The sequence below is a fragment of the Mytilus californianus genome, unplaced genomic scaffold (assembly GCF_021869535.1).
Source record: "Mytilus californianus isolate M0D057914Y unplaced genomic scaffold, xbMytCali1.0.p SCAF_4, whole genome shotgun sequence".
Classification (NCBI taxonomy): Eukaryota; Metazoa; Mollusca; class Bivalvia; order Mytilida; family Mytilidae; genus Mytilus; species Mytilus californianus.
In genome coordinates, this window is record NW_026262690.1 from 99,329,297 (window position 1) to 99,353,846 (window position 24,550).

The 24,550-nt window shown below is 33.2% G+C and overlaps 2 long non-coding RNA genes across 4 annotated transcripts in view; one reads left to right on the forward strand and one right to left on the reverse strand.

Moving 5' to 3' along the window:
* The window catches only part of LOC127699011 (uncharacterized), a 314,933-nt gene that overhangs the window by 250,055 nt on the left and 40,328 nt on the right, over positions 1-24,550 (reverse strand). The gene's annotated exons all lie outside the window — the stretch shown is intronic.
* LOC127699051 (uncharacterized) lies at positions 4,564-12,986 on the forward strand. The gene is made up of 2 exons (XR_007981051.1): positions 4,564-4,891; positions 12,219-12,986. It is a non-coding gene; the product is annotated as an uncharacterized LOC127699051 (long non-coding RNA).

The following is a 24,550-nucleotide window of genomic DNA, read 5'->3' on the forward strand; positions in this document are numbered from 1 at the left end:
TTAAGCGCCGATCTATATAAAGTATATATTGAAGATCAGCTCAATACATTTAAAAATACTACATCTGGATGTGAGATAGGTGAAACACTGATAAATGCAGTAGCATGTGCTGACGATGTAGCTATCGTAAGTGAATATCCACATGAATTACAATATCTAGTGAATATAGCTGTACAATACAGTGAAAACCATCGCTACCTTTTACAACCTCTGAAAAGTGTAGTCCTACAAGTACAACCTTCAAATCGCAAAAAACCGACGATCCGGTACTCATATGTATAAATAATAATACTATGCCAGTTACTGAAAAAATCTCCACAATTTGGCATCTTAAGATCAACAACGAATCAAAAAACATAAGATGCTACTGTCGAACAAAATACTCACAAAATCAAGAAGAGCCGCCTACAGTTTAATGTCAGCTGGTATGCATGGAGAAAACGGCCTTGATCCTAGTACTAACTGCTATACAACTAGTAAGAACTTTTATACAACCTATCCTAACATATGGTCTAGAAGTTATACTACCAACATCTCAAAACCTACTTAAATTGGGAAAATTTCAGAAGAAACTATTAAAACAAATATTATCTGTACCAATATCTGCTCCAGATCCTAGTATTTACATACTATCTGGTATCCAACCTAATGAAGCTCAAATCGATCAGAAATCATTAAATTAAATCTATTTAATAACATATGTAACCAAAATGAGGAAAATTTGGAAAAGAAAATAGCAAGAAGGCAACTAATTACTAAAAGTGAAGAAAGTAACAGCTGGTTCATAGCGATCAAGAGAATACTGTTCAAATACGAATTCCCATCACCAATCCTACTTCTGAATGATCCACCAACGAAACATTCATGGAAGAAATCCGTCCGTATTGCAATCGACCGCTATTGGAGAAATCTACTAATACAAAAAAAGTCGTACTTATATTTCATTGAAATACCTTGGAACATTTAACTTATCACCAGGGCCACACTTAAAAATATTTGGTTTGCCCAAACCCTACTCAAAGGTAGGTAGGTAGGTATTTTCTTTCTTTTTTTTTTGGCAAAGAGAAATTGAAGTGTCAGATGTTTTTTAGTCTTCATGCCTATCTTGATAAAAAAAAAACTTTTTCACATCAGGGCAATAAAAGATTTTGAGTAGGCAGCTATTTTCTGGGTAGGTATTGTTAGGGCAAACAAACATATTCTTTTTTATGGCCCAGGAAAATGTCATACTTTATTATCCATTGGTAATACAAGTGACCCAACCAGAGAGGCTGTCTGTATGTACGTGAAATTAAAACTTATTACTGATACTTACATTCTACAATCTCGTAGATCAAGATATAACCTGAACGAAACCCATATCTGTAAACTATGTGATATAGATATCGAAGATCGCTCTCACTTTTTACTAAATTGTAAAATACTTCAATACATTAGAGAAAAATATCTCAACGAAATTGATGAACTAATTTCCGACTGCTTAAACATCAGAATAAGAGACATACCCACCGATGACCAAATACAAATAATTTTGGATTGCTCCGTGCTACTTTCCCGGTATACAAGAGAGATTCACTTACTCCAACGAAAAGAAGACATATCAAGACATATGGTATATGCTCTTCATGTGGCTAGATATAGAACTTTAGATATCAAGAAGAAATAACTGTTATAAAACTTTACTACATTGCTACTGCGCCATGAACAATTACTAATAGATCAACCCTGATGCTTTTAGTGTATATATGGTGATAGTTTTAATATGGTGGAGGATTTAATGTTCATAGAGATAACCGAAATATACCTACTCATTTAGGGTTGTCCTGACGTGGACAGAAGAATTCCAGAAGTAGAAGATTGGTTTTAATCAAGAATTCTTTTCATTGTCAGTGCAATGTTTATAATTAATGCAACTCCCTTATTAGGCATTTCATTTATGGATCATTCTTAGTGATGTACGGACTTTCTGATTTGGGAAATTGTAATAAATTGTGTTTTAGACATTAGATTCCCACATCAGTACGATGAAATGGTAGAAATTTGTTATAGTTTCTAATTGTGAGTATGCATGTTACTATGTAATATGCTAGTGAGGAATTCTTTTTTTTTATTATTTATTTGCAGTTCAAATCAATCAATTCAAAATCTGAGTTACAACTAAATTTTAATGTAAAAAAAATGCATTTTTATTATATGAAATTGAAAGTTAATCTAATTTCTTGTTTTATTTGTATTTTTGTTGTTGTTGGAAATGACTATTCTTACCAGCTGCGGATACAGTAATCTGAGTTTTGGTATGCGTATTAGCTAAATATTTAAGTTTTATTTAATTCTAAAAGCGTCTTTCTTCTTTTTTTTTGCATTGCTTTGAAAGTGTTTGTTTATATTGTAATTTTGAAAGATTGATCCTGTTTATGTTACTATATATATCAGTCGGTTAAAGTAGTGGAGCGGCGAATGTTGAAAAAGACGCTTAGTTAAAGAGTTTATATTATATAAATAAAACATAGCTGAGAGGGTGATAGAGCAGATTGCTACCCCGAGAAAACATTGTCAACTGAGGCGAAGCCAAGGTTGACAATTTCTTTTCGAGGGGTAACAATCTGCTCTAACTTAATGAAACTAAATACAATTGTTAACTGGCAAGTATAGTTGAGATTTTTGACTTTATAATTTCCAAAATGGCTGCCGTTGCCATTAAATCGACAGAAATGTGAAAAATTCCAAAATGCTTTAAATGTACTGAAAATTTACAGAAATATGTATAGCAATGCATATATGTGCATAACTGTTTAAAATTTTCGAAATGGCTGCGGCTTAGTGTCAATGGGGGAAGGGTGACATCCGCTATTGCTTGCAATGGCAAATCTAGTTATGTCACCCGATCGACAATTTCGGGTGACATATTGCTTTTCCTCTGTTTCTTTTTCAGTATTATTATTCCACCTAATTTTGTCCGGGAGTTTTCTCAGAGTCAATGGAACCAATCTAAATGATTGTTCACTATAACAAGGAACACCAACTTTAGAGTTGCAGTGCAACTTTGGAACTAAAAGATGGTTGCTATTACCATGGAAACCGAAAAAAGGTGAAAAAATAAAATTTTAGGGTTTGGTGAATTATTTGGGTATGCTTGAACTTAAAATCTTCAAATTTTGAATCAATGTAGTTGTACACTATATACAGGTTTTGGATGATTTTGACAATGATCGGAACTTCTATGTTGCCATGGAAACTGCAGCAAAAGTTTCAAAAATTTCATAATGCTTCAAACTTGATGAAACTTCACAGTAATGATGAGCAGTATTTGTAGATGTGGCATTTGGCGTTGGAATTTCCAAAATGGCTGCCGTTACCATGGAAACAATGCAAAAATGGTCAAAATGCTCTATAAACCCTTCTAAAAACCTTTAAGGTAGCACTACAGTCTAACAATGATTTTTTGAAGATATTTTTTTTATCACATAATTTTGAATTAAGTATTATTCTGCACAGTTTGTAAAAATCCCAAAGTCATTCTCATATCACAACAGGGAGTAAATTGATAATGAACTTATGTAAATAAAAGCACATGGTAATTAATCTAAATATATATGCATTTAGGAGGGGCTAATATGTCAATCATCTGTTGATACCAGTGTCCAGCTGTTAATCCCTGACCACAAGATAAATATTGTGGTCTTATCTCATTGTATTGCAACAAAAGTAATTTATATAACATGTTTATCAACAGAGAAAAAGAAAAAGATATGAAAAGGAAAAATCTAAAGGGAAGAAATCTACCAAAAATGAAAAAAAATATGGAAAATAGTGTGAAAGTATCTTTGAAAACCTGCGACTACCTGTATAAATTTCTTCTATTTGGTCTTCTACATTTAAATACAGTTTTAGGCATTTTAACCAATTTTAAGTTTATTTGAAATTTTTCTATTCCATAAAACTCAAAAGAAGGGGATGGTCTTGGATCTTTTTATGAAGATGTCTTTTGATGCACAATTTTAATGTTCTAGCTAATTTCAGTAATAGTATATTTCTTTTTAAAATACAAATGAAAATTATTCTTTATAGTGAGAATAATGATGTTAAATATTGATTATATGCAGCTGGTCAATCTTGTTATTCTCTTATCTTAGACTGTCTGGACAGAGGTGGAGCTTTGTCTCTGTTTAATTACTACATCACAGATGTTGGTCAAATCTGTGACGTCAAACTCCCGCTAAATGCCAAGTTAGTGTTGCACAGTGCCACACATAATACGGTTTATCTCATTTATAAGATAAACCAATTTAATGAAAGAGAAATGATTACTGCGTCATTCGGATCCGGTTCTCGTTTCCCGATAATCAACGTCACATGACTCTTCAGCATTACATTGAACTAGCCACTCTTGTAGATATGTAAAAGTTTCAAAAATGCAATCGTAAAAAATCATTGACATCCGCATGTCATATTACAATATTTTGATATGAAACTATCGAAGAGACAAGGTAATTCTCCAAGAAAGGATTTTCATTTGCAAGGGCCAGCAAATGACGAAATTAAAAGGTAAACCGAACTCGATGCCATCAACACGAGGAACACCTCCAGTTTCTTTCGACATTGTATGGATGTGTAAAGATCATAGAACAATTTAATTAATGTATCTTCGCCATAAAAATTATACAATGCACCAATGACAGGGACAGCTTCCAATTTGTCAGTGGCTCATGGACCGGTGATCAATTTAATGGCAGAACAAAATCTTCACACCAGGAGCCCCCATTTATAATTCCACACGGCACACACAACATGCACAAGGAAAACACGATTCAAAAGAATAGGAGAACCACTGATCCAAAGAATTCATAACCTGGTTCCAGCGGTTTGCAGATTTCGTCAAACATTAATCTTGGTATGTTGAATTTATAAAAAAGTTGATGTTTTGCGGCGTATAATTATTCTAATTGAAATTTATCTCATAACGAATAAGATTAATCTGATAGTGATAAACATAAGATTACTGAAAGGATTATTTATTATTATTATTTGATGTCATATATTTAATTTGAATTTCACATGAGCAATATGATCGCACTGAGACTTTAATCAGAGACATAATATGTAAGTTTTACATGTCTCTGCTTCAATGTACAATATGTTATATCAGCATGCAGTCGTTTGAAAGACGCACCTAGCGCTATTACACACAAGATACACACGAGGGCAATAAGTGCAAATTCGTCAACCTTTATCTATTAATAACATTATACCACTTATTATACACAATTATACACTATGTGTTAGATGGTTCAGCTGACGTAGTAAATGAAATACACTATATGAGATTTAGAAGACAAATGACAAATTTTGTGGCGGATGACGCTATAGCGTTAGAATAAATCCAATCAGAGTCGATGGCTTCGATTAAAGTATTTACACGTGCAAATTCTTTGAACAGTCTTAAATATTTCCTAATACTGTTTGATACACTTAAATCGGCATTACTATAAATAAAATGTACATAATTTATGCCTACAGTTTTCTCGTTTGACTTATTTAACATTTTTCTTTTGGGGTTTTTTAATTACTCACTAATGCGGTATGGGCTCTGCTCATTGTCGAAGGCTGTACAATGACTTATTGTTATTAATGCGGTATGGGCCCTGCTCATTGTTGAAGGCAGTAAAATGACTTATTGTTATTAATGCGGCATGGGCTCTGCTCATTGTTGAAGGCAGTAAAATGACTTATTGTTATTAATGCGGTATGGGCCCTGCTCATTGTTGAAGGCAGTACGATGACTTATTGTTATTAAGTCTCTCAAACGAAGTTTGGGAAGACTTATTAGTTTTTGCTCAGTTCTTATTAAGTCTCCCAAACGAAGTTTGGGAAGACTTATTGTTTTTGCTCAGTTCTTATTATTATTATTATTATTCTTCCTCTTCCTCTTCCTCTTCCGCCGCTTTTAAATTTGAACTTGTCCGCACCCGTTCTCCAAAACCACTTGTCAGATTAACTTAGGGTTTCACAATATGTTAGACTAACATGTCTAGTGGTGCAATCAGGGTTTTGTTTGTGCAATGGGGTTTATAAAGGGGTACTTTGAGGGGCAAAAAGAAAAGAGGGTTTTACTATAGAACCCTATGGGATTTTATTTTTTTTAAATTTTCAAATGATTATAAATTGAAAACCGTTTGTAATAGACACAATCTTTTTAATTGAAAATGTTCTAAATGATAAAACCCATTAAATGAAATACAGAGTTAGTCCCCAGGGGTCACCCCCACCCCCTGCCATTTAAGAAAGTTCTAATACCTTGTAAGTGGTCAAGATCCCCACCCCTAAACCATATATATTCTGGTTTGTCATGCTAAGATGGTTTGAATGATATACAGGGTTAGTCCCCAGGGGTCATCCCAACCCCCTGCCATTTGAGAAAGTTCTAATATCTTGTAAATGGTCGAGATCCCCACCCCTAAACCATATATATTCTGGTTTGTCATGCTAAGATGGTTTGAATGATATACAGGGTGAGTCCCCAGGGGTCATCCCGACCCCCTGCCATTTGAGAAAGTTGTAATATCTTGTAAATGGTCGAGATCCCCACCCCTAAACCATATATATTCTGGTTTGTCATGATAAAGTACATGAAATGAAATACAGGGTTAGTCCCCAGGGGTCACCCCCACCCCATGCCATTTAAGAAAGTTCTAATATCTTGTAAGTGGTCAAGATCCCCACCCCTAAACCATATATATTCTGGTTTGTCATGCTAAGATGGTTTGAATGATATACAGGGTTAGTCCCCAGGGGTCATCCCGACCCCCTGCCATTTGAAAAAGTTGTAATATCTTGTAAATGGTCGAGATCCCCACCCCTAAACTATATATATTCTGGTTTGTCATGATAAAGCACATGAAATGAAATACAGGGTTAGTCGCCAGGGGTCACCCCCACCCCATGCCATTTAAGAAAGTTCTAATATCTTGTAAGTGGTAAGATCCCCACCCCTAAACCATATATATTCTGGTTTGTCATGCTAAGATGGTATGAATGATATACAGGGTTAGTCCCCAGGGGTCATCCCAACCCCCTGCCATTTGAGAAAGTTCTAATATCTTGTAAATGGTCGAGATCCCCACCCCTAAACCATATATATTCTGGTTTGTCATGATAAAGCAAATCAAATGAAATACAGGGTTAGTCCCCAGGGGTCACCCCTACCCTATGCCATTTAAGAAAGTTCTAATATCTTGTAAGTGGTCAAGATCCCCACCCCTAAACCATATATATTCTGGTTTGTCATGCTAAGATGGTTTGAATGATATACAGGGTTAGTCCCCAGGGGTCATCCCGACCCCCTGCCATTTGAGAAAGTTGTAATATCTTGTAAATGGTCGAGATCCCCACCCCTAAACCATATATATTCTTGTTTGTCATGATAAAGCAAATCAAATGAAATACAGGGTTAGTCCCCAGGGGTCACCCCCACCCTATGCCATTTAAGAAAGTTCTAATATCTTGTAAGTGGTCAAGATCCCCACCCCTAAACCATATATATTCTGGTTTGTCATGCTAAGATGGTTTGAATGATATACAGGGTTAGTCCCCAGGGATCATCCCGACCCCCTGCCATTTGAGAAAGTTGTAATATCTTGTAAATGGTCGAGATCCCCACCCCTAAACCATATATATTCTGGTTTGTCATGCCAATATGATTTGAATGATATACAGGGTTAGTCCCCAGGCATCACTAATGCATATAACTTTGCTGGACCAAACCAATTTTCACTAGACTTTGCCCAATGTCAGGCGACCCTGGGAATTACGAATTATGGGAGCTTCGTTTGGGAGACTTCGTAACAGCATCCTGTTACAATCATTTCTTGTTATTATTATTCTTCTTCTTCTTCTTCTTCTTCTTCTTCTTCTTCTTCTTCTTCTTCTTCTTCTTCTTCTTCTTCTTCTTCTTCCGCCGCTTTTAAATTTGAACTTGTCCGCACCCGTTCTCCAAAACCGCTTGTCAGATTAACTTAGGGTTTCACAATATGTTAGACTAACATATCTAGTGGTGCAATCAGGGTTTTGTTTGTGCAATGGGGTTTATAAAGGGGTACTTTGAGGGGCAAAAAGAAAAGAGGGTTTTACTATAGAACCCTATGGGATTTTATTTTTTTAAATTTTCAAATGATTATAAATTGAAAACCGTTTGTGATAGACACAATCTTTTTAATTGAAAATGTTCTAAATGATAAAGCCCATTAAATGAAATACAGGGTTAGTCCCCAGGGGTCACCCCCACCCCCTGCCATTTAAGAAAGTTCTAATACCTTGTAAGTGGTAAAGATCCCCACCCCTAAACCATATATATTCTGGTTTGTCATGCTAAGATGGTTTGAATGATATACAGGGTTAGTCCCCAGGGGTCATCCCGACCCCCTGCCATTTGAGAAAGTTTCTAATATCTTGTAAATGGTCGAGATCCCCACCCCTAAACCATATATATTCTGGTTTGTCATGATAAAGCACATCAAATTAAATACAGGGTTAGTCCCCAGGGGTCACCCCCACCCCCTGCCATTTAAGAAAGTTTTAATATCTTGTAAGTGGTCAAGATCCCCACCCCTAAACCATATATATTCTGGTTTGTCATGCTAAGATGGTTTGAATGATATACAGGGTTAGTCCCCAGGGGTCATCCCGACCCCCTGCCATTTGAGAAAGTTCTAATATCTTGTAAATGGTCGAGATCCCCACCCCTAAACCATATACATTCTGGTTTGTCATGATAAAGCACATCAAATGAAATACAGGGTTAGTCCCCAGGGGTCACCACCACCCCCTGCCATTTAAAAAAGTTCTAATATCTTGTAAGTGGTCAAGATCCCCACCCCTAAACCATATATATTCTGGTTTGTCATGCGAAGATGGTTTGAATGATATACAGGGTTAGTCCCCAGGGGTCATCCCGACCCCCTGCCATTTGAGAAAGTTCTAATATCTTGTAAATGGTTGAGATCCCCACCCCTAAACCATATATATATTCCTATTTGTCATGTCTCGAACATTTGAATGACGTATACGGTCAGTCCCCAGGGGTTCCCCCCACCCCCAATGTTCTAATATCTTGTAAATGGTTGAGATTCCCACCCCTAAACCATATATATTCCTGTTCGTCATGTAATGAACATTTGAATGACGTATAGGGCCAGTCCCCAGGGGTTCCTCCCCACCCCCAATGTTCTAGTATCTTGTAAATGGTCGAGATCCCCACCCCTAAACCATATATATTCTGGTTTGTCATGCCAAGATGATTTGAATGATATACAAGGTTAGTCCCCAGGCATCACTAATGCATATAACTGTACTGGACCAAACCAATTTTCACTGGACGTTGCCCAATGTCAGGCGACCCTGGGAATTACGAATTATGGGAGCTTCGTTTGGGAGACTTTGTAACAGCATCCTGTTACAATCATTTCTTGTTGATTTCTTTGCCATTTGGTTTTTTACATGAGTGAGTTACTCAGTTACATGTATATATATATACTTTTCAATTTCCGTTTCTTTTCTTGTTAGCTTGCTTGCTTTAATTTATGCATGTTTGCCTAGCTATTTACATTTATATGCATGTGTTCTTGTTGTATAATATGCTTATAATTTGATATTTGATTTTTATATTAAATATCAAGTCAGTTGAGAGATCTACAGAGCTCATGTTTACGTTGTTGAATCATACATACATGTATTATGCCCGACCCTAAATTTTCTTACTTACGCAAATAGTGTTAATATAGTTATACAAGCAAATATAGTTAAACAAGCAATTAAGCTGAGTTGATATTTTCAAAAAAGACCTCAACATATGATATGTTATTACTATTGGTATAGGTTATTCAGATAGCTCACTAAAACTCATTTACCGTTGTTCTTGATAGTATATATATACACAACAGACACTGGACTTCCAGAACAACAGCATAACATGCTACGAATGAATTTAATACGATCAGAATATACCTTGCCAAAATTCACACTTTAATCAGTTCACAAGATAAACTACGTCTTCTTCAAACCAGTAGTTAATAGGCAACTATGGACAGGTCAATTAATTTATCAACAAGTCAACTTAGAGCAAATAAGTGAATTATCTGCACTTTTGACACAATTATTAAATTACTTTATAAACTCACGAAGCAGCAGACAGAGCATGGTACACAATATCCTCTTTTCTTTGAAGTGCGATAATGTTATTGTATATATACATGTATTGTTTATAATATTTTTGATTGTCATCATCATCTAACACGGATATGTGAACATTGAGGATACCTTTGTATTTTACTATCACATTTCTTTTACATGTCAGCACGAACTATGGGCTTTCCCACAACTATTTTTAGAAACAAAACAAATATGTGGTATATAAGTTACGGACTTTTACAGACAAACACGTATATTATCCAGATGGGAGCCTCAATGAATTTTTAAATTTATTTCAAATACTCTTGATCTATTTCCTTCTATTAAAAGGAACATTTAGCATTCCTATCTATTCACAGAGCTGATGGACTCTTTCTTTTTAATTCTAGTCGGAATTAATCAACTATGCATCTATATACACCCATTACTTAGAGTAATACATGGAATTTCACTCTAGCACCTAGTTCTTTTAGGTCACAAAATATATTCGACGTAAAACTATTCAAGTTTGAACTTTCCAAAAAGCTGCACGGACTGCTTAGCTGTATCCGAATTTTAAGTACTAGTAGGAATGCATGTGATTGTCGATTTAGTACAGGAAGTTTGGTACTTTCTATATATTGATTGATACGAATAAATTAATTTTTAAAGTGTACGTTATACACCCATGGTTTTAAAATATTGGTCACGATACTTGTTGAAAATAAAAATTAAATATATACAAATGTACACGACTTCGAAGGGGTGCCTGGATAGCATGAATTATATATACAGGTAATGCATTTTCGTAAACTTTGTAGAGGAACATAGATTTGCAAATCTAATAGTGCATATTGCAGATTAACAAAGCAATTAGGTAGATTCATGGTATTATACCACCATCTTGGATTGTACTTTTGCAGTGAACAATCAGTCTAGTTGTTACCCAAATCTCCGAATTTGTAGACAGATGTTCAATGTTATTGATTAGACTGTTTATCTCTATGAAGAAAACTTCCTGATAATTCATGATCGGTTTATCAGTGGATGTATTACTGCTAAAATATTGCGTTTTTATGATGATATTAAATATATATATAACATGGATAATACAACAAGAGAAGTGATATCGTCCAAAACAAATTTTGCTGAGGGGATATTATGGAAGGATAACAGCCCCATTATAACAAAGCTATTACAAAAGGAAAAATATTATTGTCCAAGTTTCAAACGTATTAACAAAGAGTAATGCCTTCTTAGCTAGTTCACTTAAATGGACTTTTAGGTTGTGGAAAAAGGGGGGGGATTCTGATGAGTGTGTATAGACACACTCAAGTGGCAAGATTAAGGGGTTACGATCGTTTCCCGTAATTGTACGTCGGATCATATTAGGTTTTTACTTTCCTGCGGTACCTCAGGAAGTTCTGTTGAGACCATCTCATGTCTACCCTGAGTGGCCGGTTCTGAATTGGTACCAGTTCGAGCTTGACTGTTTTATGATACATAGTATGGACTATGTATTCAGCGTGCATATAGAGTTTTATGATATAGAAACTGTTAATCTTTACTCCCCTGAAACCAGGGGGTGATGCGAATAAGACCCGACGTATTTGGGGATCATAACCCTCGTTCTCTTTAGGATAAACCTTGAGGAACTTGAGCATCCATTGCTACCAATGGTGCACAGATTTGTCAGTTAAATCAATCATGTCGGCATTCTGTTATCATGTCAGACCTCGTCATTCAAAGTGAACTGTGGCCGTTATTTCCACATTAATTATTTGTTTGTTATGTTTTTGCCTGAAACTTGATTCTTTGATTAATACGGTTTATCTCATTTATAAGATAAACCAATTTAATGAAAGAGAAATGATTACTGCGTCATTAGGATCCGGTTCTCGTTTCCCGATAATCAACGTCACATGACTCTTCAGCATTACATTGAACTAGGCACTATTGTAGATATGTAAAAGTTTCAAAAACCCACCCACCTTCCCCTGCAATCTTCCATCTAATAACAATTCTTTTGTCTGCTGCTGTTTTATTTATCTTTTCAGAATGACCAGAATAGGCCGGATCTATAACATTTTGGACAAAAAAGAGGAGACAAACAAGCCGATGGATTTGCTTGCTGAATCATACGTTCGAGAACTATATATGTTAATGCTAATTTTCATGAATGGCTACCACTTTTATCTACATATTCAGACACCAGCAGTGTAAAAATAGAATTATCAATACCTGCTATTAGTTCTTCGCCTGGAATGCATTTAACTTTTGACTTTATTTGGATAAAGATCAGCATTTATCTTGATTACTTGATTCTAATTGTCCATTATTTTGTAATAAAATCATTCGTCACAGTCAAAAAGGATGTCGGGATCTGGCAAGATTAAGGGGTTATGATCGTTTCCCGTAATTGTACGTCGGATCATATTAGGTTTTTACTTTCCTGCGGTACCGCAGGAAGTTCTGTTGAGACCATCTCATGTCTACCCTGAGTGGCCGGTTCTGAATTGGTACCAGTTCGAGCTTGACTGTTTTATGATACATAGTATGGACTATGTATTCAGCGTGCATATAGAGTTTTATGATATAGAAACTGTTAATCTTTACTCCCCTGAAACCAGGGGGTGATGCGAATAAGACCCGACGTATTTGGGGATCATAACCCTCGTTCTCTTTAGGATAAACCTTGAGGAACTTGAGCATCCATTGCTACCAATGGTGCACAGATTTGTCAGTTAAATCAATCATGTCGGCATTCTGTTATCATGTCAGACCTCGTCATTCAAAGTGAACTGTGGCCGTTATTTCCACATTAATTATTTGTTTGTTATGTTTTTGCCTGAAACTTGATTCTTTGATTAATGCAAAATTTACAGCATCAGAGCATCAAAGACACAAAGTGTGTGGTTCTATTGATAAAATAATGGTGTCAGAACACCCCTGGGGTGTTTTCAGTGGAATTTTTGTATTTATGTTGCATTTATAGGGGTTCTTAGGGGGAAATTCCGTTTTTAGGTCATTTCTCAGAACAATTTTTCGTGAGATTTGTTAAGAAAAAATGAAAATATAAACTTTATGGGTACCCCCTTTGGCTTGACTTTGATATATGTGATTAAAGGGAGTATTTTCTACAATACCGTGTCCCAGTTTTTGGATAATTTGTTTCTAAATGAATTTATAGGTCTCCAAAGATGAAAGGTGAAATGAGGTTTGGAACCCAGCAGTTAAATCAATATATCTTCTTACTGGAAGCATATATCAAAAATCTGAGACACGGTTTTGTAGCTTGTATATGGTTGATTAAAGGGATGAAAACAAATTTTTACTACCATTTGACCTGAATGTGCCATTTTCATCCAAGTAGGAAGACCACTTTTTTGGCAATTAATGAGCTATATTTTGAGATTTATCATAACAAAAATAAATTTATCTATAGATTAAGAAAGAGTAATATTTCAGCTTTAAAATGAGTTAAAGATTTTAAAAATCCATCAGGTAGTTTTGGAGAAATTAATCTGTAAAGACTGTTGGTTGGAGTCAGAAAATTCTGACTGTAGTGCGACCTTAACACAAGAAACATATATACATACATATCAAACAAACACAATAAAAACAGCATCAAAATTTATAAAAACAAACATGTTGTTAAGAGTCCCCTGCCCTCAGTTCTAATGACTTTTTCAAGAAGGATCCTAACTTATTTGGTTGTAAAGGCGTTGATGGATTTAGTAAATAATGATTTTTTTCTTCTTCATTTAAATTATTAAAGTTATTATTTTCAGTACATATGTGTTCAAAAAAGGCATTTCTTAGTGTTTTATTATAATCACAATAGAGTAAAAAATGTTTCTCATCCTCTAGTATTTTACATTTATGACAAAGTCGTTCCTCGCTTGGGATTTTAAAATATCTCCCCTTTTCAATTAAGAGGGAGTGATCACTTAGTCTAAATTTAGTGATCAATCTCCTTATCTGAAAATTAGATATATTTAGATAAGATTCTAGTTTGCAATCCTTTTTAAGTTTTGTATATAGATAAAATTTACTTTTGTCATCAATGTTTTCAAATTTAGTTTCAATTAAATCTTCATATCTAATTTTCATTTTTAACTTTATATCGTTTTTTATTTTATTTACATCTTTTATGTCCTTACAATTAGAAAAAAATATTAAGGTCAATATTAGTCTCTTCAACAATATTTTTTGCATATGTATACCATGAATAAGTTCCAGTCAAATCTAGAGACTGTGCTAGAGAAAAAGCTTCCTTTATCAATGGATTAATATTATTATTAAAATAATATAAAAGGGTTTGTGTTTTAATAAAATATTCTATAGGCAATCTTCCTAATTCAACTCTTGCTCCTAAATTGGATGCATTTTTTCTTATTCCTAGAGTAGATTTACAAAATTTAAGATGCATATTTTCAATAGGGGTTTTGTCTGTAAAATCCAGTTGATTAATTTGTTTTCCTGAAGATAAGGCTCTGTTTTTGGCTCTATAAAAAGAAATATATGTATCCAAATATGTTTCTTCTGAACTATAGGTCATAATTGGTTTTACTAAAGAATCAAAAAGGTTATTTGCTACTTTTATAGGTAGATTAATCAATGATTTAGTATTGGATTTTATTGCAAAAAATACTTTTTTTGCCTTATTTGTCAGCTCTAAGGTACTTTGTGATAAATTTCCATTACATTTTATCAACATTCCCAAAAATGAATATTCTGATACGCTCTCTATGGCTTCATTCTCATAGTAAATATGTGATGTTTCACCGTTTTGTTTGGACTGACTGAAAATCATGGATTTTGTTTTGTTTGTATTTAAAGAGAGTTGCCATTTGTTGCAATATAATTTAACATTATTTAACAAGTCTTAATTGTAAACAACGTTCAAAACTATGATTGCGTTGGATAAAAACCGCAAATTTTATACGTGTGCAGGCAAAACAAATTTATTTGTAGAGAGGTCTTGATACAGTACGAACAACATTTTCCATAAGACCAAAAAAGTGAAAAAGTATATTTTAACAAAACGCATTTGACTAGCAGGTCGAACAACAGATGTTCTTAAACCCTGCTGACTGTCATGGCGATTGCCAAATAAACGGATCACCAGATGTAACAAAATGGATTTTAATTATTAATTTAATACCAAACAGAAAACAATAAACTTGCGGAAAAGATGGTATACCGCAAACATAAGGTGCAAAAATTGGTACACCATATCCGGATTTCGACAATTAATGTCTCTTCAGTGATGTTAGGAATCGAAACGGTATTTGGAAGGCCATATAATTTACCTCAATTTAGGACTGACTCTTCAAGTCTTGAATAAAAATATACAGTAAACATATATAAAAACAAGTAAAATATATGTATGTGCCATTCTTAAAAAGAATTACGAGAGACTATTTAAATACATATCTATACCAATTTAAATTAAAAATACTACAAATAGCAATTAATAATATGAAATACTGTTTCTCCTTGTTAAAATGTTATTGTAGGTTTTGGCAACAATATTACAAATATTGATATTTTTAAAACGATATATATTTTTTTCTTCATCAGACAAATTTAAAAACATATCATTATAATACAATATATCAATAAACATAGCATTCCTTAGATCCTCATATAATGGACAATTTAAAAGTACATGCTTTTCATCCTCTAAAATATTGCAGTTAAAACAAACTCTGTCGTGAAGATTTTTCATTTCATACAGACCATTTTCAATTTTTAATGGTGTTACACCACATCTAAATCTTGAAAAAAACACTGCGATGACGTAGTAGCATTTTCTGTAGCAAATATTCCTCAGTGTTATAAATATGTTTAAAAAGTTTATATGTTCTCAATTTACTAACAGTGCTATATGATAAGATTCTTGTACACCAGTCTCTTTTATATCTATCAAACATTTTCTCTTCTAACTGAGATATACTATAACTATAAAAAAAAATCATCATTTATTTTACAACATATTTCAAAATCAAAAGATTTCAACATTTCCATATCTTTGTTACAATTTTTCAATTAACAACTGCCCCTCGTCACTGACCATTTAAAAACCTTACAATTTATTATATTATTTTCCATATTTGTACATCTGGACCAGTGTCTAAAAATATTTGTCCACTGTTTAACACAAGGTGGCTTCCAACCCATATCACTTGACACAGCATCGTCTGGGGGTATAAAAATTTCTGGTGCCCCAGATAGATGAGCCATAATTCATGACCGACCAAACCATCGTATCAAACAGCTTTGTGTAGATATTGTGGTGAAAACCTCCATGTACTTTACATTTAACTATAAGTAACCCTAATAGCCTACTTGCTGACCTGGTTACAGCTTTTGCCATTAATTGGTAGTCGAAAAAAATCGTAAGCTTTCGTAAAATCAATGAAAGATACAAAAGTTGACAATTTACATTTTTTTCTAGTTTTAATAACAGATGTTAATGTACCGTGCTGATATGATCTATTGTACTTCACGCTGCCTTTAATAAACCCATTTTGTTCATCATTTATTATCTCCCTTTCATCTAACCACGCACAAGGTGCTAACATAATACCTTTGTATGATAAAAGATCTCTAGGATCTGCAGTTGCACATTTTGGCATAGGAATTATTATACCTTTATTCCACATATTTGGAACTTTGCAAAATTAAAAAAAAATTTCAAACAATTTAATTCATGCTTGTATCAGATAAATTGTTATCAGAAGAAGAGTGTGACAGTGTTTATGGAATCCCACAGCGCCTGTAGTCAGCATTAGCCAGAAAGACATTGTAAGAAAGCCCAAACTGTAAAAGAAATTCTCATTGGTGACCTACATACTCTAGTTGAAGAAAACAAAAACCTATTCTACGTGAATTAACAAAGTTAAAAATCAAATATGCCAACCTTGACCAAAAAAAAGAAAGTTTTCAGGAAATTATTACTGTTCATGAAAGTTCTGAGGCCAGCAACAATTTAAAGGCAGAAATAAAATTTCTGCGAAAAAAGCGATGACATAGAGCAGCATAGCAGGAAACAAATGGTCCGTGTTATAGGAGTACCCGGCTTATGGAGAAACCACTGACCATAAAATACTACACAGTGAACGAAAACAAAAGAAAATTCACTCTTCTTATGATACCGTCGAGAAAGTCAATAATAAAACAATGACGGTGACGATACTGATCAAAAGTTATTTCTAAATAATAATTGTACATATTAGAGAAATTATTTGTTAAACTGTGTTATTAGAAATATACATGCAAATACACGATGTTTTATGTTCAGTATTTATCGAGATAATTGCATTAGAAGCTTGTGAAATTGAAATTTAAAAAATGCCAATCTTTGCTGCATATTGATAATACAAATTGGAAAAAATCATGTACATACAAAATCTAAAGATCTTTCGGGTCACTAATTTTCGGAGTGTTCCACAAAGTCCTTAGCATGTTACAATTTCCCAAAAGTATACTCATTTTTTCACACCGAAGTTTTCGAGCACACCGGTCAGCTCTTGTCACATGTACATTCAATAGAGAAATATTGTCTTTTCGTGAATATAAAATTTTAAAGTCTGTCTGTGCAGGTTAAGAAATAAAAGATAACTATTCTTATAAAGTAAGTACCTTTCTACTATTTTTATACAATTTTAAGAAAAGGTCGTCTCGATTTTTGTACATGCATTTGCGGTATTCTCGATCTATTCACATTCGATGTTTATATCGAGATAAGGTCCGTTTGAATTTGCTTAGTAGCTTAATTTCAAAAGTGCCAATCTTTGCTGCATAACTATCGATTCCTTTGGAATTATTTCCCTGACTTTCTCTGATCTAGTGTATATATATAAGGATGATTAGCATGTTCCACAGAGGTATACAGCCAGTAGAAAAATAAATTGAAGTTGGTGCTACAGGAAATTATTCGCATAGCAACATTTTAAACCAATTTTACATCAAGCTCCTATAGCCTGCTGTACTCGTCGTTTGCTACTTAAGGAGGGAAGTGATAACATTAAATCGAACTTTTAATTTCAACTTATCTCTATTTTTACTATTTACCAGAACGTTTTCCCGTGAATTCATAATTGATAGCGTCCTTGCTAAATTGGACAAACATTGAGAAGGTTTACAGGGGAGGTAATATTTTGTCACTAGATTTCCCACTACAAATTGCAAGCAAAATGAATCCCAATGTTGCAAAGTGATATAGTAATAAGTCACCGCACTGGAAAACAACAACCTGATCGTCCGCGCCCAATTATCATACGTCTAGCCAGTCCCGGGGTTAGGGAATCTCTTCTTCGCCTGAGCAGATACATTAAAAAGAAACCGTATCTTGCTAACATCTCCATCAATCAAGAATTAACTAGACTAAGAAGTAAACTGGCATAATATGCAAGATTTTTTGTACGAGGCAAGAAGCTGAAATCAACATGGGTGGTCGACGGCAAAATATACATTACAGACACCAAAGATGACAAACACATTATTCGAAATAATGATGATTTCTGTGAAATGTTAAATGAGCTTGGAATCGAACCCCAATTGAATGGTCCGAACAAACGGATGAAGCCAAAGGTGACGATAGAGAACGCTTAGCAACAAATGATGATGGTGCCATGTCTGTCAATAACGGGGATGTTGGAAACGATGGACGCTAATAAAATTATCCATGTTCAGCTTGACTTTTTCTCATTTTTTTTTAAGCTTTCTGCTAATAATATTACTTGTTACATTATAATAACCATTGTATGTTTTCCTTATTGAATTTTGAATTTGTATATACAATGTGTGTCGGTGTGTCGGTGTGTTTAAATGTTGTATTTTTGTCTCCAAATAACCATAGGGCTAATTTTCGGAAGTCCTTTGTAAAATGGCGATCGGGAATACATATAAGATATTTCAAAATCAAATTAATCTTATTCTCTCTTTCTATTAAGTGGTGCCGGGGTTCTGTGAGAACGAGAGGTGTGTGTGTGCGTGTAGAGGTGGACGGGTGGTTTTGGGAGTGGCTATTTGAGATGGTCGTTTCTAAATGATAATCACCAGTCAATCAGTCATTACTTAATCAAGGGTTACTCTTCCTTTTGATAAGGCCCATTAGAATTAATGTGCACCTATATTTGTTTACCCTGCATTATAATTTGTGTACTATTTATTTTCCTGTCATGGGTGGAACTCTCAAAGAAAATGCTGAAACTTGTATATATAATTACATTTTGTTACTTACAGTTTATTTGTTTTCTTTTTGTTGTCCCGGCGTCGGTTGTGTGAATCAGTGTTGTACTTATATTTTGTTTACCAGTACAATTATTATTGTAGTGCTCCCAACATGTGTTCTGACTTGTACTATATGTATTCTTACGCCGCCGGGATGTAAACAATGGGAAGTGACCTAAATACATATAGGACACGTGTTGAGCTACACTATTTCAGGTCTACTCGACTGTCTCACTTGATCGACTTAGATACCGTTAAATTAGTTAATATGCATTGTTCAAATTGGCACAAAGTCTATTACAATATGTTTATACTGTAACAGGAGGGAGTCGGTGACGACACCTCCCGGGACGTGTAGTGGCTAGTACTTCGTCCCTATTCGATCCTCGGGATACCTGATATCAGATTTTGGCAGAATAGAGACACAAATCAAATAGAACTCAACAATTTATTTACAAATGTACAACATTCAATTAGAACAGTCAAATAAAATGAAAAAGAATACTATTTAACAGTTGAGTTCAAAAATGAAATGGAAAAGAAAAGTATTTTAAAATGTAGTTGCTGTTGAATAACTCGAGTGGAATGATTCATTCCGGCGAGCTGGTATATAGAGAAGGGTGGCAGTGATACACTGCCGGCTCATATATACGTGAGGGGAGTGGTGTTCAAACCCACCGGAGCAACTCCTGATCAAGTGATAAGGAAAATCTTATGAATTTCAAAGATATAAATAAAAATATGGTATTGAATGAATTAATATTCATCAAATACATAAAGTAATATGAAATTGAAGCTACTTTGTATTTTAGCCTGTCTAGATCAAATTAAACAGAAAATAATCATTTAAATAAGAAAATACTAATCTGAAACAATTAAAGGGAGACTACCTAAACCACATTTATTACATTCCTCCCCCTTAAGGACAAATGTTAATGAAGTTAATCATTTGGATAAAAGAAAATATTTAAAATGAATGTTTTATTATATCGAAACACAATAAAAAAAATGCAAATATAATGTTAATGTTACTTCACCAATAAACACATAGAAGTAGTCCATTTACCGGTAAAGTTCATCACTGTATATCATCCTCCAAGAGTTAATTTTACGGCACAAATTAAACAGTACGGGCATCCATTGAATATATTCCAACGGTAAACGGACACATATATATACAGAAATAAATAAGGAAGTTCCTTTAAACGGAAACAGAATGTAACGGTCTATCTGCATAGTTAAAGCTGTACCAGGTATTGTCCACCATTGTCGATCTCACAAAAACACTTTGAACATGTGTTTTCGGGTTCTATGTGATTCATCGTTGTACCAGGCAATGTCCACCATTGTAAATATCACTACAACACATTTAGCGTGTGTTTTCGGATTCTATGAGATCCATCGTTGTACCAAAAGTAAGAAAGGTGTTCTCGATTCAAGAACGGCTTACTTTATCAGCTGGTCATGTTCGTCTCCCATCTAGCTGCCAAACTACTGGTTTCTGCCATCACTAATTAAAGTCACAATATAGGAAATACCATAACCACACTAAACAAAGACATTTTGTTCAGAAGGGTTAAAAATCTTAAACCAATGGACAAACCCATCAATAAACCAATTCAATCAAAGAAACTAATCAACAAACTGAACATACCAACATGAAAAGAAATAAACAAATACCCTTAACACATCGTCATTAAGAAGTGGCATTGATACTATGCCGGCTCAATAACGAGACCACTATACACGACAAATTATTTTAAACCATGAAAGCAGATATACTAAACAAATTAAACTATTAAAACAATTCACTAAACATACAAATTAAAACGCATAAAAACTGTTATATCCAAACTTCAACTAGCTTATTCCCCAAACAAGAAAATTCATACACTGTAGTTTTCAAATTATCAGAAAAACAGTCATCCAAATCAGATGGAAATAAACTTTGAACTCTTTTGACAACTTTGCATGATTTTTTTTTACATTCTTTTTAACTGTAGCAGAAACTGGTCTTTCTGGTTGAACAACATGAACAAAATTGACACGTTTACAAATCTTATTGGGACAATTAGCTCTGATATGGCCAAATACCGAACAATTAAAACATCTTTTAGCCTTGGATCTCTTGTTTACTTATTTCTTTATCAATTTAAAAATTTGTTCAAAACCAGATTTCAAACAACTAACTTAAGAATCTGCTTTGCTATCCTCAACTTTACTTTCAACATTGTCAATAGACATATTCACAGACTCAAACTCTGTTACCAAATATATAGCATCATTTAAAGTATTGTGATGCTTGAAAAGGACATATTTTCCCATTTCTTTATCCAATTTACCAATAAAAAGATCAATAAAATAGGATTCTAATTGATGAAAATGTTCTAGATATGCGCGATGACACAAAAATTTAAATCGATGTCCAAAATCAGTCACCGATTCATCTTGCATAATTTTACAACTTTTCAATTGAAATTTATGAAAATCTATTCTCTCCTTAGGATTAAAACGTTGCATTAATAAATTTTTCAAAAAATTGTAACTTTGCAACTGAGTTGGAATAAGTTTTATATTTGGTTTGGTGTTGATTGGGGTGAGACTATACTCGACTTGATGTAGTGATATAATTATAGAGAAGTTTTCATTAAATATTAAGTTTGAAATATAATGTATACATAGTTTAGTTGCACTTGTCCATAGATAAATGTCCATGTATAAAGTTTTATAGACAATGTACAAATTTAGCCAGTGGGGTTTATGATGTAAGTAAACACTCGATTCAGATTACTAAATGACCATGTTACGTAAACCCCATTACACATGTTACTTTTAAGTGTATTGGGAAGGTTAAGAGTTTAAATAAGGGTAATTCAACGGTCACTTCAAAGATGCAAAATTTTAGTACCGACGTTTATTACTTTATTTGATTAATGGGATAATTTCTGCGGGTACTATATAAACAAGTTTGTTCAGTTGGTGTACTATCTGTGTATTCCAACTGAACAGAACTTTGTGTTTTTATTTTAAAGGTTAGTAGACTTTACACATTTTTTGGAACGACTTAATCATTTAAATTGGGAAAGTATTTATGGTTAAGAGTTTATTTTTAAATTCATTTATTTTTATACATGTACTTTTATTTTAAGAAAAGTGACAACATTAGTTTTCTATTTTCATGCTTAGAATACAATATAATGAAAAGTAATACTCTGGATTTAATTTTCAAATATATTAAAGTATTTTATGTATTTTGTGTATATTCAATCTATGTATTGTTTTTAAAGTTCAAAATCAAATTTAACATATTATTAAAAGTTTATAAAATGAAATACTAATTAGATTTATTTTTCAGGTAACTTAATACTTAATTCATTTTCAGGAAATGAACAATATACATGAACAATATAATTTTTAATGGAAAGCTTAAATTATTCAATGTTTTTTGATTTATTTACAATTTTATTGCATTTGTTAATTATTACTATGATAATTTGTATTTCAATTTGATGTGTAGTATTGTACAATAATAAACAAAACAGATCTGTGTATTCCAACTGAACAGAACTTTTTTTTTTTTTTTTAACGACATTATATATTTATTCACCAAATATGCTTGTTACATTGTTACACCAAGAAACCAAGCATTTCTTGATGTATCCTGTTATATTCCACTGATTACCCAGGTTAGTAGTCAGCTGCTGGTATATATGTATATATTATAATAATATGTATAAATTTCTTGAAATACAATTTTACAACATTTTAATGCATTATGTTTTATTCTATTCAATCGTCTAAACTTCTTTTTAGTGACTTAAGTAATGGATTAAATTTCATTGTTCTGTTTTCGTTATATCTTTTAATGTATTCTTGAACAAAAATTTGATAAACATTTACATTTGTCAATTTCTGATTAGATACATAATATGATTTATAAATAGAAAAACCTAAAATTGTTAGGAAATAATTCAGACCAAAATAATTTTTGTCAAAAATTTTATATCCGAAGACTAATTGCTTTAACGATATTCTAAAATTTAAATTTGATTTTATCATTAACTCATAAATACTTTTCCAAAATTTTTCTAAAAATCGACAAGAAATAAAAAAGTGGTTATAATCTTCTTCTTCGTTACATACATTACATAGACCGTCATTCTTCTGTTTCCATTTAAACAATAAGTGTTTTGTTGGTAATATGAATTGTAAAAGTTTCCATCTATATATTTTTAACTTATTCTCTTCTAAATAATGAAACATGAAAACATATAGTTGGTTAATACTAAGGTTCTCATTAATTTGTAAAATACGCATCCATTTGCTAACACCAATTGATGGTTCAATTTTATCTTTACAAATTGACTTATATAATATATTTGTTGAAAAGCTTGAAGCCTCAATGTAATTTCCTTTCCAGATCAGTTTCTGTCTAGGAATATTTACAATACTTTTAATAGAATTTTCAGACTTTAACATCTGAAGCCAGTCTTTTGGGATGGCCTTTTTTAAAATATTTATTTCTGCAATCCAATTATTCTTGCAGTCTAATTTTTGCAGAATAAAATGTTGAGATATATTACCAGTGTCATCTATAATATCATTGACAAATATCAAGTTACTCTTAATCCAATTTTCAAAAATAATGGTTTTATTTTCGAAATTAATCAGTTTGTTCCCCCAAATTACCTGTTTTCTTATTTCTGTGAAGTTGGTAGGTTTTTTTGTCTGTCCACCACCTGATATTACCCAACATTTAAATACTTCTCTATAAAATTCAGGGATGTGTTTTATATATTCTAGAATTTTCTTCTTTTCAAAATTCATCTTAAAAATCAACCGATTAATACCCACCACACTGAGATATTTTAATGGAATCAACTTCCAGTTTGAAATATCATTACTAATGAATTTACTTACCCAAGATGCTTTCAGAGACATAAAATAACTTTGTATGTCGATCATTTGTAACCCCCCTTCTTCGTATGCCTTTATCATGGTATTTCTTTTAACCTTATCTGGTTTACTAACACCAAACCAAATATAAAAAATGGCGGAGGACCCGGGCACCACTTTTTATATTTGGTTTGGTGTTGGTTGGGGTGAGACTATACTCGACTTGGTGTGGTGAGAGGATGGATGAAAC